Source organism: Platichthys flesus, chromosome 21, assembly GCF_949316205.1.
Source record: "Platichthys flesus chromosome 21, fPlaFle2.1, whole genome shotgun sequence".
Lineage (NCBI taxonomy): Eukaryota > Metazoa > Chordata > Actinopteri > Pleuronectiformes > Pleuronectidae > Platichthys > Platichthys flesus.
This window is the reverse complement of record NC_084965.1, coordinates 6,922,436-6,935,550: the sequence shown is the minus strand read 5'-3', so window position 1 is coordinate 6,935,550 and position 13,115 is coordinate 6,922,436.

Sequence of the window (13,115 nt, the reverse complement as noted above, 5' to 3'; positions counted from 1 at the left end):
CTGCCTCCCACCTCCCCCTTCTTTTCCTCCACGCTCACCCCACGCTCCGACACCACCATCAGCACCTCCACCACCAACCAGGTCATAATTATCAGGAATGAAGTGGCCGAAATTGGCATGGAGGATAAAGAGGAGAGGGCTGGGGCGACAGGTGCAATATGCAGAGCCACCAGGCAGGATCAGACCTCCGGAAACACTGAACACAATATGCATGAGTACTTTTTTAATCATTTGAATCCTTTATTATAAAGTCTACAGGAGTTTCACCACTTAAACATTTTATCATCTATATTTTCTTATAGCATTTTTCATTCTTAAAAGACCATTCCACTTTGTTTATTAGACTTCCTTGGCGTGCGCAAGGAGGGAGGTCACAAGGCAAATTACGCACACCCACAAGTTAAATGCAGCCATCAAGCTTGTCATGTATATGGAATATTTTCACTCGGGTGAAATATTCTAAGGTTTGGCTGTACCACGAGGGTCCATCGTTAAGATTTATGACAACCTCTCAAGCTTAATTAACTGTAATCCAGGTTTTTTTTTAAAACAAGGTGAGCGCACAGAGCAGGAGACACAACCCTGCTCTAGCTTCTGTGCAGGCACACATGTGAACCCCACTTTCCTAGACCCTGGAAAACAAAATCAGCGACCCTCCTCCTCTCTCTCCATGGATTACCGCCATGCACAGATTTCAGGAAACTAAGTTATTTTACTTCCATGGATGAGTGCGCGCCCTCCAATGCCAATCAGCCCCCTAGTAACCCGTATAGGCCCGAACACGGATTTCTAACAACCTCCGCATTATATGGCGGAATGTGCCACATAGTTCACACCTGCGCTCTGAATAGCAGCCCTCTTTCAGTGTATGATACGCCTGTTGGCCTTGGTCTCAATGCAGCTGCATGAATGAATCAGCGACCCCGCTCATTTGGCTCCTCTTTTGAACCGAGGTCTCCTTCACTCGCTTGAAGTCGAAAGCCTCGCCTGCAGACGGTCTAGTTAACGAGAGCTCTGATGACTGCTTTTATCATAGTGCGAGTGGAGTGGTTGCATGTATGGAGGCCATATAGCGCAGAGGAACTTGTTGCTGCAACGCGAGCAAACACATGGATCTAAATATTTTTGGCGTCTATTCAGGAGAGGGAGGAAAATATGGGGAAGAAGAAACGTGCAGAAAAATATAAACACCACCCTTGATGGCGCACGGAATCTTTTTCTGCTCATTTCTGCAGATTCCTCTATTTGTAACATTTGTTTAGCAAAAAATTGCCAGACTTAAACATCCAAGGTCAGGGGCTTAAGCGCTATATGCAGCTTCGTGTATTGGCTCCACATGACCCAACACTCCACATCCATGAAACCAGGCCATGCATCACTCAGAATAAAGGATTCAGAATCCCTGGAACTTGCCCTTTGGCGATTGCGTCGATCTGACGTTCAGCAGTGGATCATAACTTGAATTGATCATCCTCGGCTGACCTCTCCGTGATCTCACAGCAGCAGTCATGGCGAACAGGTGTGTGTTAGGGTCCGTGGAAACGCTGCACAAATAGAGCACTAAATTATACTTTGAGAAAAGGTAAATTCTGAAATGTTTAAGGCTCCAAGAGGCCTCAGCTCTTAAGTTTTCAAGACAATTCTCCAGTAGGAAAAAGTGGAGACAGTCAGCGATGCAGGAATAAAAATAAATAAATAAAGTGAAATATGAGGAGATGGGGTGCACACACACAAGTAAATGGACCGTTTTAGAATAAAAAAAACCTCCTACTGGTTTAGCCAAAGCCATAATGGCAAAAGTGCGTTTCTCCACTCGATAAAAGAGACAGTATATCATCATATATCAAAATAACCCAGAGTGTGAGGAGATGCAAATGCTCTCGACATTATGAATCATTGGTTTATCTGCACTATTTCACACGTCAGATGTGGGGAGATATGTTCCAAACAGACACAGTTTGAGAAGAAACATAATGCATGTGATCAGTGTACCAGGATCCCGAAGACTTTGGGTCATTTCGCCATCTCCCGCAGGAAAACACATTACCCCCTCTCATATTTACATACTCTTTAGTATTTGTCAAACATTCATAAATTACAAACTAATGAAATGTTCGACGGTCCTTGGAGATGGAGCTAATGAAGACATAGACTTTTCCTTGCTTTCTGACACATCTTTGTCAGGTTTAATACCATTCGCTCCATCACGCTCTATTAACTATTATTATACTTATGTCAGGCCACCGCTGACACGTTACGACACCGGGATCACCTGCTGGAGGTGGGCACGCCATGGGATATAAATGGCCTCCATCCATAATGTCAGTAGCCTGTATACAAGCATTGCATTTAACTGAGATTAATATATATGTATGAAAGTGAATTTTGGAAGACCACACAGCACGAAAATCAGAATATTATAAATATTTTTTAATGTAAAAATAAATACTTGGTTTTACGCATTTATCAGTGCCACAAAATTCAGAACACGTTTCCCAAGAAGGAGAAAAAAATTACCACCGAATTATTTGAATACTTCCTCATTTTAAATAAATAAGTTTTAATGCATGATTTGTTAATATGGATCTTTTTTTTGTTGCAGTGTGTGTGCTCGCAACGTCAAGAGCCACTTGGACTGAACCTGTGCAACGAGGAAGAGGAGGGGGAGATATTAATTATGGAAGAGTGTCAGCCCGAGTATTTATTTATTCAGTAAATAATTCAAGAATTCGTTCGTGTTCTTATTATTGCTATTATTATTATTTTTTTCTTTATAACCTTTCCCAACGCTTCACACTTTAAATTACAATGAATGGGAGGTTGCTGGTTTTTTTTTGATTGTGTGTGTGTCACTGCGACAATATAGATCCTCGGAGACGTGATTCTTTGACAGAGAAAATCCCCAGCGTGTCAAGGTTGTCATATTCCCCCCCCCCCCTTTCGCCTCAGTGGCCAATGCAAATACCGTGCCATAATCAGATGCAGCAGCATGACGCGTTTATTACTTTGTCAATCATCTTGATGCGACTGTATTGAAACAAAGCGAGTCCTACGTCCGGTAATAGAATTAAAGAAGAAGAAGAATGAAAACAAAAAAAGAGAGCTTCTTTTCAGCAGCTGGCAATTTCACTTTGACGCGTAAAACCACATGTAAGCGGCGAGTCTCTCCCAGACGCACAGGTCAGGGGTCTGTATCTGTCCTTTAAAACTTGACATACTCACACACTCACTGCAAAATAAATATGAAAAATAATTCGTTTGATTTTAAAGTCTCCAAATGGCACTTGATTCTGTCCAAAGCAGGATTTATTTTTTCCCCTCTCCTCGACGCTTTACGCGAGGCTTATCCTCTCTATCCGTGAGTTAATTCTTCAAAAGAAAAAGTTTCAATACGATTTTTTTTTTTGTGTGTTGCTAAGTCGACCACTGCGACATTCTTCGAGCCTGCTCTATCTTCATAATACTGATTTGTGTAGCCTAGGAAACTCCTCAGACCAGAGCAGCACCAAAAAAGCCCAGAGGGATTTTCTTTTTCTTCCTCCTCCAATGTATTTCTTCCAAAATGCGTCCATTAACGCTGGATTTAAGAAAACACCACAAGTAGAGAGGAGGTTTATTTTATTTTTCCTTATTCAATTGAAGGGCTACCAAAAAACAACCAGTGCAGCAGCAGACAAGGTAAGTGTCGTTCCCCCCTCACACTATGGCACAATCCATAGTAAAAAAAAGAAGAAGGAAAAAAAAACCAGTGCACATGAGTGGTATGTGTGTGAGTGTGTTAAGAGCTGTCAGGAAATCAGCCTCTCCGAGTCCTTACCCGGCGTTAAGGCTGTCTAATTTCTCGGCATAATTAACTTTATGCTCAGAATCAATTGTTTCCTGTACACAGCCAGGGTCCAGGACTGCAAGCGGTGAGAGGCCTATTTGAGCATGTGAGAAAGCAGGAAGCAGCCCTACCTGCCACTCATTAAGGCCACAGAAACTCAATACAAAGAGGGGGGAGAAGGATTAGACCTGCTCGTTATACCTGCCGCGCAATTAACACTACTTATTCGTCTAATCCCTCTGTTCTAGAAATAATTGGAGTTGCGATAATAATAATAATAACACCCCCCCCCCCCCCCAAAAAAAAAGAGGAGAGAAAACCTCACGGGCCATTGTAGAAAATCACGTGCACTATATTTCCGAGCATGGTGATTAGAATAGTAATAATAATAATAGTCTGTTTATTTTGTGCCTTAATGTAGATTTCCTCTCACTTCCTCAATTTCTTGTAAGTGTGTGTTGGTGGGGAGGGTTGATTGGGGGGGGGGGGGTGGGGGGGGTGCCTTCGTGGAGCACCGAAGAATCTGCCGCTGATTTGTGAAGAGTGCTCTTCCTCATATTTTCCTGCAGGTAGAGAATCAGCATCTTCCTCCTCCTCCCCCTCCTCCTCCTCCTGCAGTTAGTCACATCCCCTTCACGGAGACGGTGCCACTCTTTTGTCCCCGTTGTGTTGTAGGTGAATCGCAGCACACTTGAACTGAAAGAGGACTTGACCTTTGCCTTTATGTCCCGCCACCACCCCCACCCCAAATGTTTGTCTAAATCACAATTGTCTTTTGTGAGGGGACATGCGCTGCCGTGACGCGTCCCATTCAGCGGATGGGTGTTCGCAGTCAGACGGGCAGAGAGACAGAGAGAGAGAGAGAGAACGCCGCCGGCGCGTAAAGGTGTTTGGAAACTTTTGTTTTTGGGCACAGAGGATAAAAAAGTGACCCGACGAAAATAAATAATCCTTGTTTCAATTTGTGATTATTCCTCGCTCCCGTGTCTGTAAACACCCTTCAGAACGCACGCACTGACCCCATGCGAAGCTCCAGGAGCGCATGAGCGTCCACATTGCGGGAGGGATGAACTTGTTACCGCTCATATCATAGCGCGCGGGTCTACCTGCGTCTCTGCTGGATGGACGCACGGGTCAGTGGAGCTGTCGGTGGTGGGATTCCTCCAGGTGTCTGTCATTGTGCAGTCTCGTTATTTGGCTGCAAACAAACACTGACTTAAGTGCTAATTTCCACTGAGGTGCATGTACCGTGCAAATTTGGAAAGAAATTTTGAAATAAAAACACGGACAACTTGTATTGGTTTGTCTTTATGACAAAACGAAAACACTTCAAAATGAAAATTATATCAAAATTTAATAATCATAACATACTTCTGAGTCATGTATTGTTTCCCCCAAGTGAGTCATTTTGTTAGAAGTCACTTTAAATGCATATAGTCATCGATTTATTCATCACCTAATGTAAATCAGTGTTTATTCCTTCAGCCTCTACACAGTTTAAATATTGACCCACAAGGTTTGTCATTTTATTTTTTCATAATTTACAATCGTAAAAAACAAAACGTTAATAAAATTGATATATTTTGGTTATGCAAAGTGTGTCAATTATCCAGTTTGACAAATCTGTGCGTGTGTTTTGAATTTCAGTGGTTGTTGTTTTTAAACTTTTATCCCACAACAAGATTAAAAGCTAATAATGTTCGCGCGTAAACTCGGGATAAAAAACATGGAATATGCATTTAGCCACGCGCAGAACAGGACGAGTCCTCGGAAACATCCTGCAACAGCGAAAATCGGCTCTGAGCCCCCCCCTCTCTCTCTCTCTCTCTCTCTCTCTCTCTCTCTCTCTCTCTCTCTCTCTCTCTCTCTCCCTCTCTCTCTTTTCCAACAGGCTCTCGACACGTTGTAGCACTCTCCCTGTCAGTTCTTCTCGGTGTCTTCATTCTCCGCGACGCAGCCTGGCCGCAGTTGCTCCGCCGTCGCTCAGTAAACTGCGGGAAAGTTACTTGGGAGCGATAGAAAGCCAAGCGGAGCCCAGTAAACGGCTGCTGTTTATGACAGGAGGGACGCGCTGCAGCCTCCAGAGCAGCAGCGACGGGTTCATTCATCACGAGTGGGAGATGACAAACAAAAAAAAAAAAAAAAACGCAGAGACAGCAGAGGCCATTTTCTTCCTCATAATGCTTCTTCAAACGACTCCAGATCTGATGATAATTACACTGCAGAGTGTCATTGCCAGTATTTACCTTTTGTATATGGTTTTGCTCATATAAACATTTACATAATCCTGGTATTTAAGCACATAATATGTTATTATGTAGTCCACTGCAAGAACAGGACTCATTCAACTTGGGAATGCAGACAAAAGCATGAGACACTCCAAAAAATGACCCTGTCTATGTTTTAAGGTCACCATTATAAAACGTGCATTGAAAACACCAAGTCAACAGAAATACACTTTCTGACACCCAAGAAAACATTTGAGTATTATCAAAGCTTTGTTTTCGATCTTAAAAAACAAAAACTTAACTCCAGTAGGTCATCTGGACTTTTTATTTTAATCATGATCTTAAGGTATTTGTACTGCAAAACTACAACTGCAAGCATCAGATACACTGCTCCAAAAAACTTTATTAGTGTGGCTAATGTCACAAAGACTGTTGTAGCACACCGGCCTTCATCAGAGTGACTTTAACCAGAAGTAGTATATGTATATAATACAGTTCAAAATACATTGAAGAGACAGTTACACACAAAAGCATCCTCACAAATGCACATATGAAACAAATCATGTAATAAGAAGCCATCATAATCAATTGCTTCTTTCGCTTTGATGCCGTGCCTTTTAAAAGGTGAACTGGAAATATAAGTGCACTAGTAAAGTGTCACTAATAAACACACACACACACACACACACACACACACACACACACACACACACACACACCAACCTGAGCTCTACACTACAGCATGTGGCAGTCACATCCAGGGTGTGTGGGGGGTGTTACCCCAAAGAGGAGCTATCACTCCCTTCACAATATTCACTTCTGTATTGTTGTACAGAGGTGAAGATGTGAGAGTGAAACAAGGATTCACCATTTGACTGTGTGACATGATGCCCGGGCTCTCCAGAGACACACAGCCAAAATCATAATTAATGTGGAGGGCAGATTTAAAACTGTAACACAGACTGTGGCTCCTTGCAGGGCACAAAGGAAATGTTTGGAATTCATCATAGTCTGCAGAAAGACCTGGAAACAGAGACGCTGCTCAAGTCTCACTCTTGCTCTGTGGTATTTCCTCTCTTTTGCACATACTAATAACAAGCTTCACTCTCTTATTTCTCCTTTACAAAGAGGAACATATGTAACAATGTCCTGTTGGACTCGATAATGACTTTACAGTAAGAAGTGACTCCTGCTTTTGTTGACGAACTCTTTTCTCAAGTAGCTGCAGGATGGTTATGTTTTTTAATAAATTCCACATGTGGGATATGATAATTCCCCATAACAATGAGTGTAGGTGTTTCTCATGAGGTTTGACTGTGCGGAGTCACTGCAAATCCTCGTATTCATCGCAGTGTGAGCTGCACTGATGATTGTGCCCTTCGGCTTTTTTTCCTCCCTCAAACTGGAACGAAGGAGGGGTCAGACACAAAGTCCTGCTCCGTATCATCTCCTCGTCTCCATAACTTTGTTCCCCTCGGTCCGCAGATCAAAAGCCTCTAAAATTGGTGTCCCGAAGATGAACATTGTTGAGGTGACAGGGCGACAATGCGGAGAGAAAGCGTGGTCTATCAGACATGTCAGGCCGCAGAAAGGAGAGGGAGGAGAGGCTGACAAAGGCCGGGGTGTCGATTTAATACCCCGACTGGAGGAATTTCAGGCTTGTTTTTTTTTTTTTTCCTTTGGCCAAGTTGGTTTCTCCTCAGTATTCTTCTTCCAGTGAGCATCTGTGATCCTTGGGCTGGGGCTGTGTGTACATGAGAGAGTCAAATATTCATATTTTTTGCAGATCCAAGAAGAGCTGGCTGATTGAAACGTCTCCAAACTCGGTGCGCGTCACAGCGAGATACTTGGTGACTTTCTGGTAAATGCACAAACTTTGCCATGAGGTGATGAGGCTAAAACTGAATAATAAAAAAAAATGCGTAACAGGTGCGTAAAGTCATTTGGACTTAGACAGACTCGTCTGTGCGCAGCAACCTGCTGCTGCGACAAAGACTCTTTTAACAGTTGAAAAGCATCCGAAGTGACAGGAGCTCAGACACTCGCAGAATCAATATTTGTATTCATTTGAGAAATGAGGAGTTTTGAACAACGAGACAAAACCGGACAAAGAAAACAGGCGTGAATGCAACTATTGTCCCCGGGCTTTGAAATTCTGATTCACCATATCATAACCCCTGCGAGGAAAAAAACATCAATATCCCCGCGGAAAAGACGCGTTTCTATGGAAAACCAAAGAATTTTAGCTCATAACAGATCTGGCGCAGGATAAAGCAGGAGGGGGGGGGCAACCAAAGACATCAAAGGATCGGCTCAAGGAGGCTGAAAAGATGGACGATGCTGACTTTAAGCGTTGGGTTGTGTCTGTAAAAGTAGCCCACAAAGCACTTTGCACCTACCAGTCTCTACCAGAGAGGTACAGCTGTGCCAGGCTTTGGAAATTTATTTTTTTCCCATGTCATTATTTGTGTGTTTTCTTTGCTCATCCACGTTTTTTTCCAAGGGCTCAATACAGTAAGAGCAAATCATGTTTGATCCAAACAGACCCACGATCACACCTCAAAGGACAGAGAGTCAAATATCAATGCCGCGCAATTACGCACAGACTCTCACTCGCGGTTTTCTTTTTATCTGCGCAAACCCCATCGTTTTAAAGCGACCTCATCAAAACAGAACTGAGACAAAGTCACGTCAAACATCCTGGAGCAGTATTTTCTTTCTCTGCTATAATAAACCCGACGCGCCAGGCTCGAGGAAGCTAATCGCTGAAATGTCTCAATTTTAAGGCCCATGGACATTTTTATCCAAACGCCTTCTGCCTGACACGCAGGCGGCACGGAGGCAACACTAAAGTAAACAGGACTAACAGGAGACTAGTCCCTTTGTTGTGGCGGAGGCAGCTGCCCAGCCCTCTATTATCCCGGAGCAGACTGACCGCATCCTTCCCACTGCCCCCTCACCAACCCACTGCACAAAAAGAGAGGGATGTTCTGCTTGCATGGGTAACACTGTCGTTCCAGCCCTTAGCGGTCCTCTTGCTCTCCATTGAAAGGAGTGGGAGTAGTGGACACAGCCTGATCTGCGGAGTACAAAGGCTCTCCGCAGAGTCCCAATGGACTGAAAGGAATGAAGGGGCTGGAAATTTCTGAAAGAGGGTCGGAAGATTTAGAGAAAGAGCGGAAGTTTTGTTGTTGTGCTTGATTTCCCTTCCTAACTAGGGATGGAGTGGCTGGATAAACCCACTTAAAGCCAGTTTACTTACAAATTAATAAGCAGAAAAGAATTTGCTCCCCTGATTAGCCGCGTGCAGACACACTGATTGTGTGTTTGAGGCTATGTTACTACTTGATTGTTATTATTTCATCATTTGCCATATGCTTGTTTGTAACACTGGAATTAAGGAAAACCCCGAAGGGACTCCTGGTTTCTATGTGCAACATGCATCATTATTAAATCAAAAATGTAAGGTGTCTTTATTTGGTTGTTGAAGGCAACATTTTCTCACCTAGATATGAAATACAGCATTGTTCCTCCATTTCCTCCATTTTTCCCTCTTGAGTCAAATTTCCGTGCCCTTCAATAAATGCTCCAAGCCCCAAAAACCAATTCCTCACACTTAAACGTACACAGCAGAAAGAAATTCAAAGGCCGACCATTTTAATTAACAGTAATGAGGGATTACTGGCCCCAATGAGAAGAATCAGATATTCAATGTGTTGCCTGGCAGAGATGCGAGTCGGAGACACCGTTCCTGTGTGCCCTAGGGGGAGTCCCATGCTGGCAGGGTTTATGTGGACACACACACACATACTTTCAACAAGGATTGAATATGACCCTGTTGTTTCAAAATAGCCTCGTGATTTATATCCATCACGGTTTAAAGGGCCCGTCATGTCTGCTGAAATAGAGGTGTTGACAGGCACACTTGACAGCTCCCGGCTCATACTGTTTTAATGTTGGTGGTTAAGGCTGGGCTGTCTGACACACTGTCCATGCCTTGGTGCTCCAGGCTAAATAACCTTACAGTTTATATGTTGGTCATCGTGCATCACCTGAGAGAAAGTTTACAACATATTCCCCGATTAAATAGTTGGAATATCTGCTTCTTTTCAGGCCCCGGGCTCCGTGAAGGATTACTGGCACAAACCGGGATGTTTGGGGACAGTTTGGATCCGTGTGAGCCATCAGCACAGACTCAGGTATGGCATTTCACGTCGCACCATCCACAACCAGAGCCCCATGCTATAAATTGCATGGGTAAACCCCCGGGGGAGAGCAAATGCTGGTTTAACATTGTGCCACAGGACCGAGATCCTCTGAGAAATTCACGCAGCGTTAGAATCCTCTTTGAAGGCACATTCCATAGGTCACAGTGCAGACACCACGCAGCCGTGGCCGTTTCATCCCCGTCAACATTTGTGTGGGCCCGCGCAGTCATCCCCTCGGGCCAAAAAGACACACGCTCGGGATTTCTCGGTCTATAGTTAGCAAAGGGGACAGCTCCTCCGGCTCCTCCGGCTCCACCGAGCGGAGACACGACTGACATCAGCACGGACAGGGGGCCTCAGTCGGTGGAGGGAAGGACAAGGAAGTAAAACAGAAGAAATCAGGAAGCACTGCAGCCTGATTGTGTTTCATCTCAATCCACAAGCAATGTTAACTGTAATTAGGCCCGATTGTTAGTGACACACATCAGGCCTTACACACACTATATGAATCAGAAGGGACTCCTGTGTTTTGCTTCCAGACTCAAGTGTGTGTGTGCTGTTTCAGCTCGGTGTGCACACAAACAGTGACGGTGCACACACACTTAGAAAGCTGCTGGTGTTGTAATTACATCTTCTCGAGCCTTGCCATTCAGACACTAGCATGTGAAGCATGTAAAGCGCACGGCCGCCTATATATCAGCCTGCTTTGTTTGACATTTACACACAGCCGAGGCCTCGTGCAATTATGAGCTTACGTTCTGTCACATATGTAATGCCTTGTGAAACACTCGGCTCTTTATAATGTACAGTGAACGGTGGCGTGTTATCGGCGGAGAGCGGAAGAGGTCTGATCCCCGACATGTGCACAGTAAACATGATTACGAGTTACAAGCTCGAGATGCCAGCAGACACCAGTAACTCATCACACTTGAGTTGAGCCTGAGAAAAAACCAACAGCCATATATTATGGGGCTCAGAACGGAGCGAGCTGCATTTCACAGGAGGGAGGAAGGAGCTTTTCAAACTCACATGCGTTTTACTTTAATTGAAGAAGATGCAGAAGTATTTTAATGTAAAAATAATCAGTAACAAGTAAAAGTCTCACAGTTTTATTGTGGTTCCTTCCTGTTATAATGTTGTATGTGATCAGGTGGAACTCAGGCTTCCTGACAGACTTGGGTTACATTGGTCCAACAGAATGAATTGTGATTTACAAGCTTATCAAATGTCTTTGTGTCGTTTTTATTGGTTGTGTAACCACTTCTGCAGATATCGAGTTAAAAGTAAAATCGTTTTCCCTCAAATACATTATAGGTATAAGTTGCACAAAATTAAAAAATACTAAATTGAAGTACATCTACATTGCAAATAAAGTAGCGCAGTACTGTTGGACATGGTATCGATATGAGATGTGACTTTCTGTACTAATACCAAAACAATATATTAAAATGTACCCTCTAATTGAAGTGTTTTAAAGCCTTTATTCATTTAAAAAAACATCAGACATTGTCAAATGTAAGATACAATGAATTTACTATACTCAAGTATTTCCATTTGATGCCATTTTATACTTTTACTACATTTCCACTTAGAACTTCTTTTGACTGCTTTACTGCGCTACGTTTATTTGACAGCTTGACAAATCTAAATTTTACACTGAAAACATATGATAGGCTTAAGAAATACTATGAACAGATAAAACCAACAGTATATGGTTAGAAAAGGAGCCCCCCCCCCTCCTTCATGATTGTAAATTCTGCTTACACAGTAACACAACAACAATGTAATATGTAAAGTATTAAAAAACATATCATTATTGATTGAGTGCTTCTATTCTGCCTGAATGTTTTCATTCTTTGGGCACAATTTTCAGAGAATACTCTCATAATTGTACTTATACTAGTTTTTTAATGCAGGACTTTTACTTAGTGGATCTGTTTACATGGTGTCTGAACACAAGCAGCCAACTAGACCCTTAGTAAAGTGGTGTGTATCAGAGCTGTGTGTATCCAGCTGGAGAGTCAGTTAGGAACCGGACAGGCAGCTGTCGCACTCTGAGCCGCAGATAGTTTGGATGGCATCAAGAAAGACAACACAACCAAATGTGTTTTCATTTCTTTTTATCTCTGTGTGTTTGCAACGTGACCCGACCGCTGCGTCGATCCACGTCTCAGAGCGACTGTGGCCCGGGTGGATAATGTGAGGACAGAGAGAAAGTGGTTTTTAAATAATGCCGAACACATGGCAGGTGAAACTGTCGGCTCTAAGCAGCGTCCGCTTCGACTTACGTCTGTTTCCCACCGTTGAGAAGTTGACATGTGGGAATCAAGGCTCCATGCATGGCTGCCATGCATTGGCCCTTACGTTTCGCACATGTAGGTAAACAATCCCGCCTTGTCTGCCGAGAGGCCTGCGTTTATACATGGGTGCAGAACATGTGTTGCGGCCAAAGTCGCATCAAAGGTCAGTAAGCTATGCTTTGAACACTTCAAAGCTGGGGGATGAGACTGTAGCTTTTAAGTTTTATGGCAGGTGTAAGCAGGGGTTGCTGACCAGCCCAGGGTGGTCTGCTCCCCGGTCTGCAAGGGGCTGCTGGTGGTTAGCATGGTAGAGGTGGTGGTGGAGGTGGTGTGCAGAGGGTCCAAGGCTTCGGGGGCAGGGATATACCCAACTGACCAGGCGGTGTCCGAAAATGTCTGGATGCAGCGGGCCACATTTGGAGCCCTCGCATCTGAGAGGGTTTCTGGGAGCAGACCTGACACCGGCACACGTCCACTTCAAGGGTCTCCGGTTTCAGAGGACCTCAGCAGGGTACGTCTCAGGCCCGCGTCCGTCCCATGTGGAAACAGATAC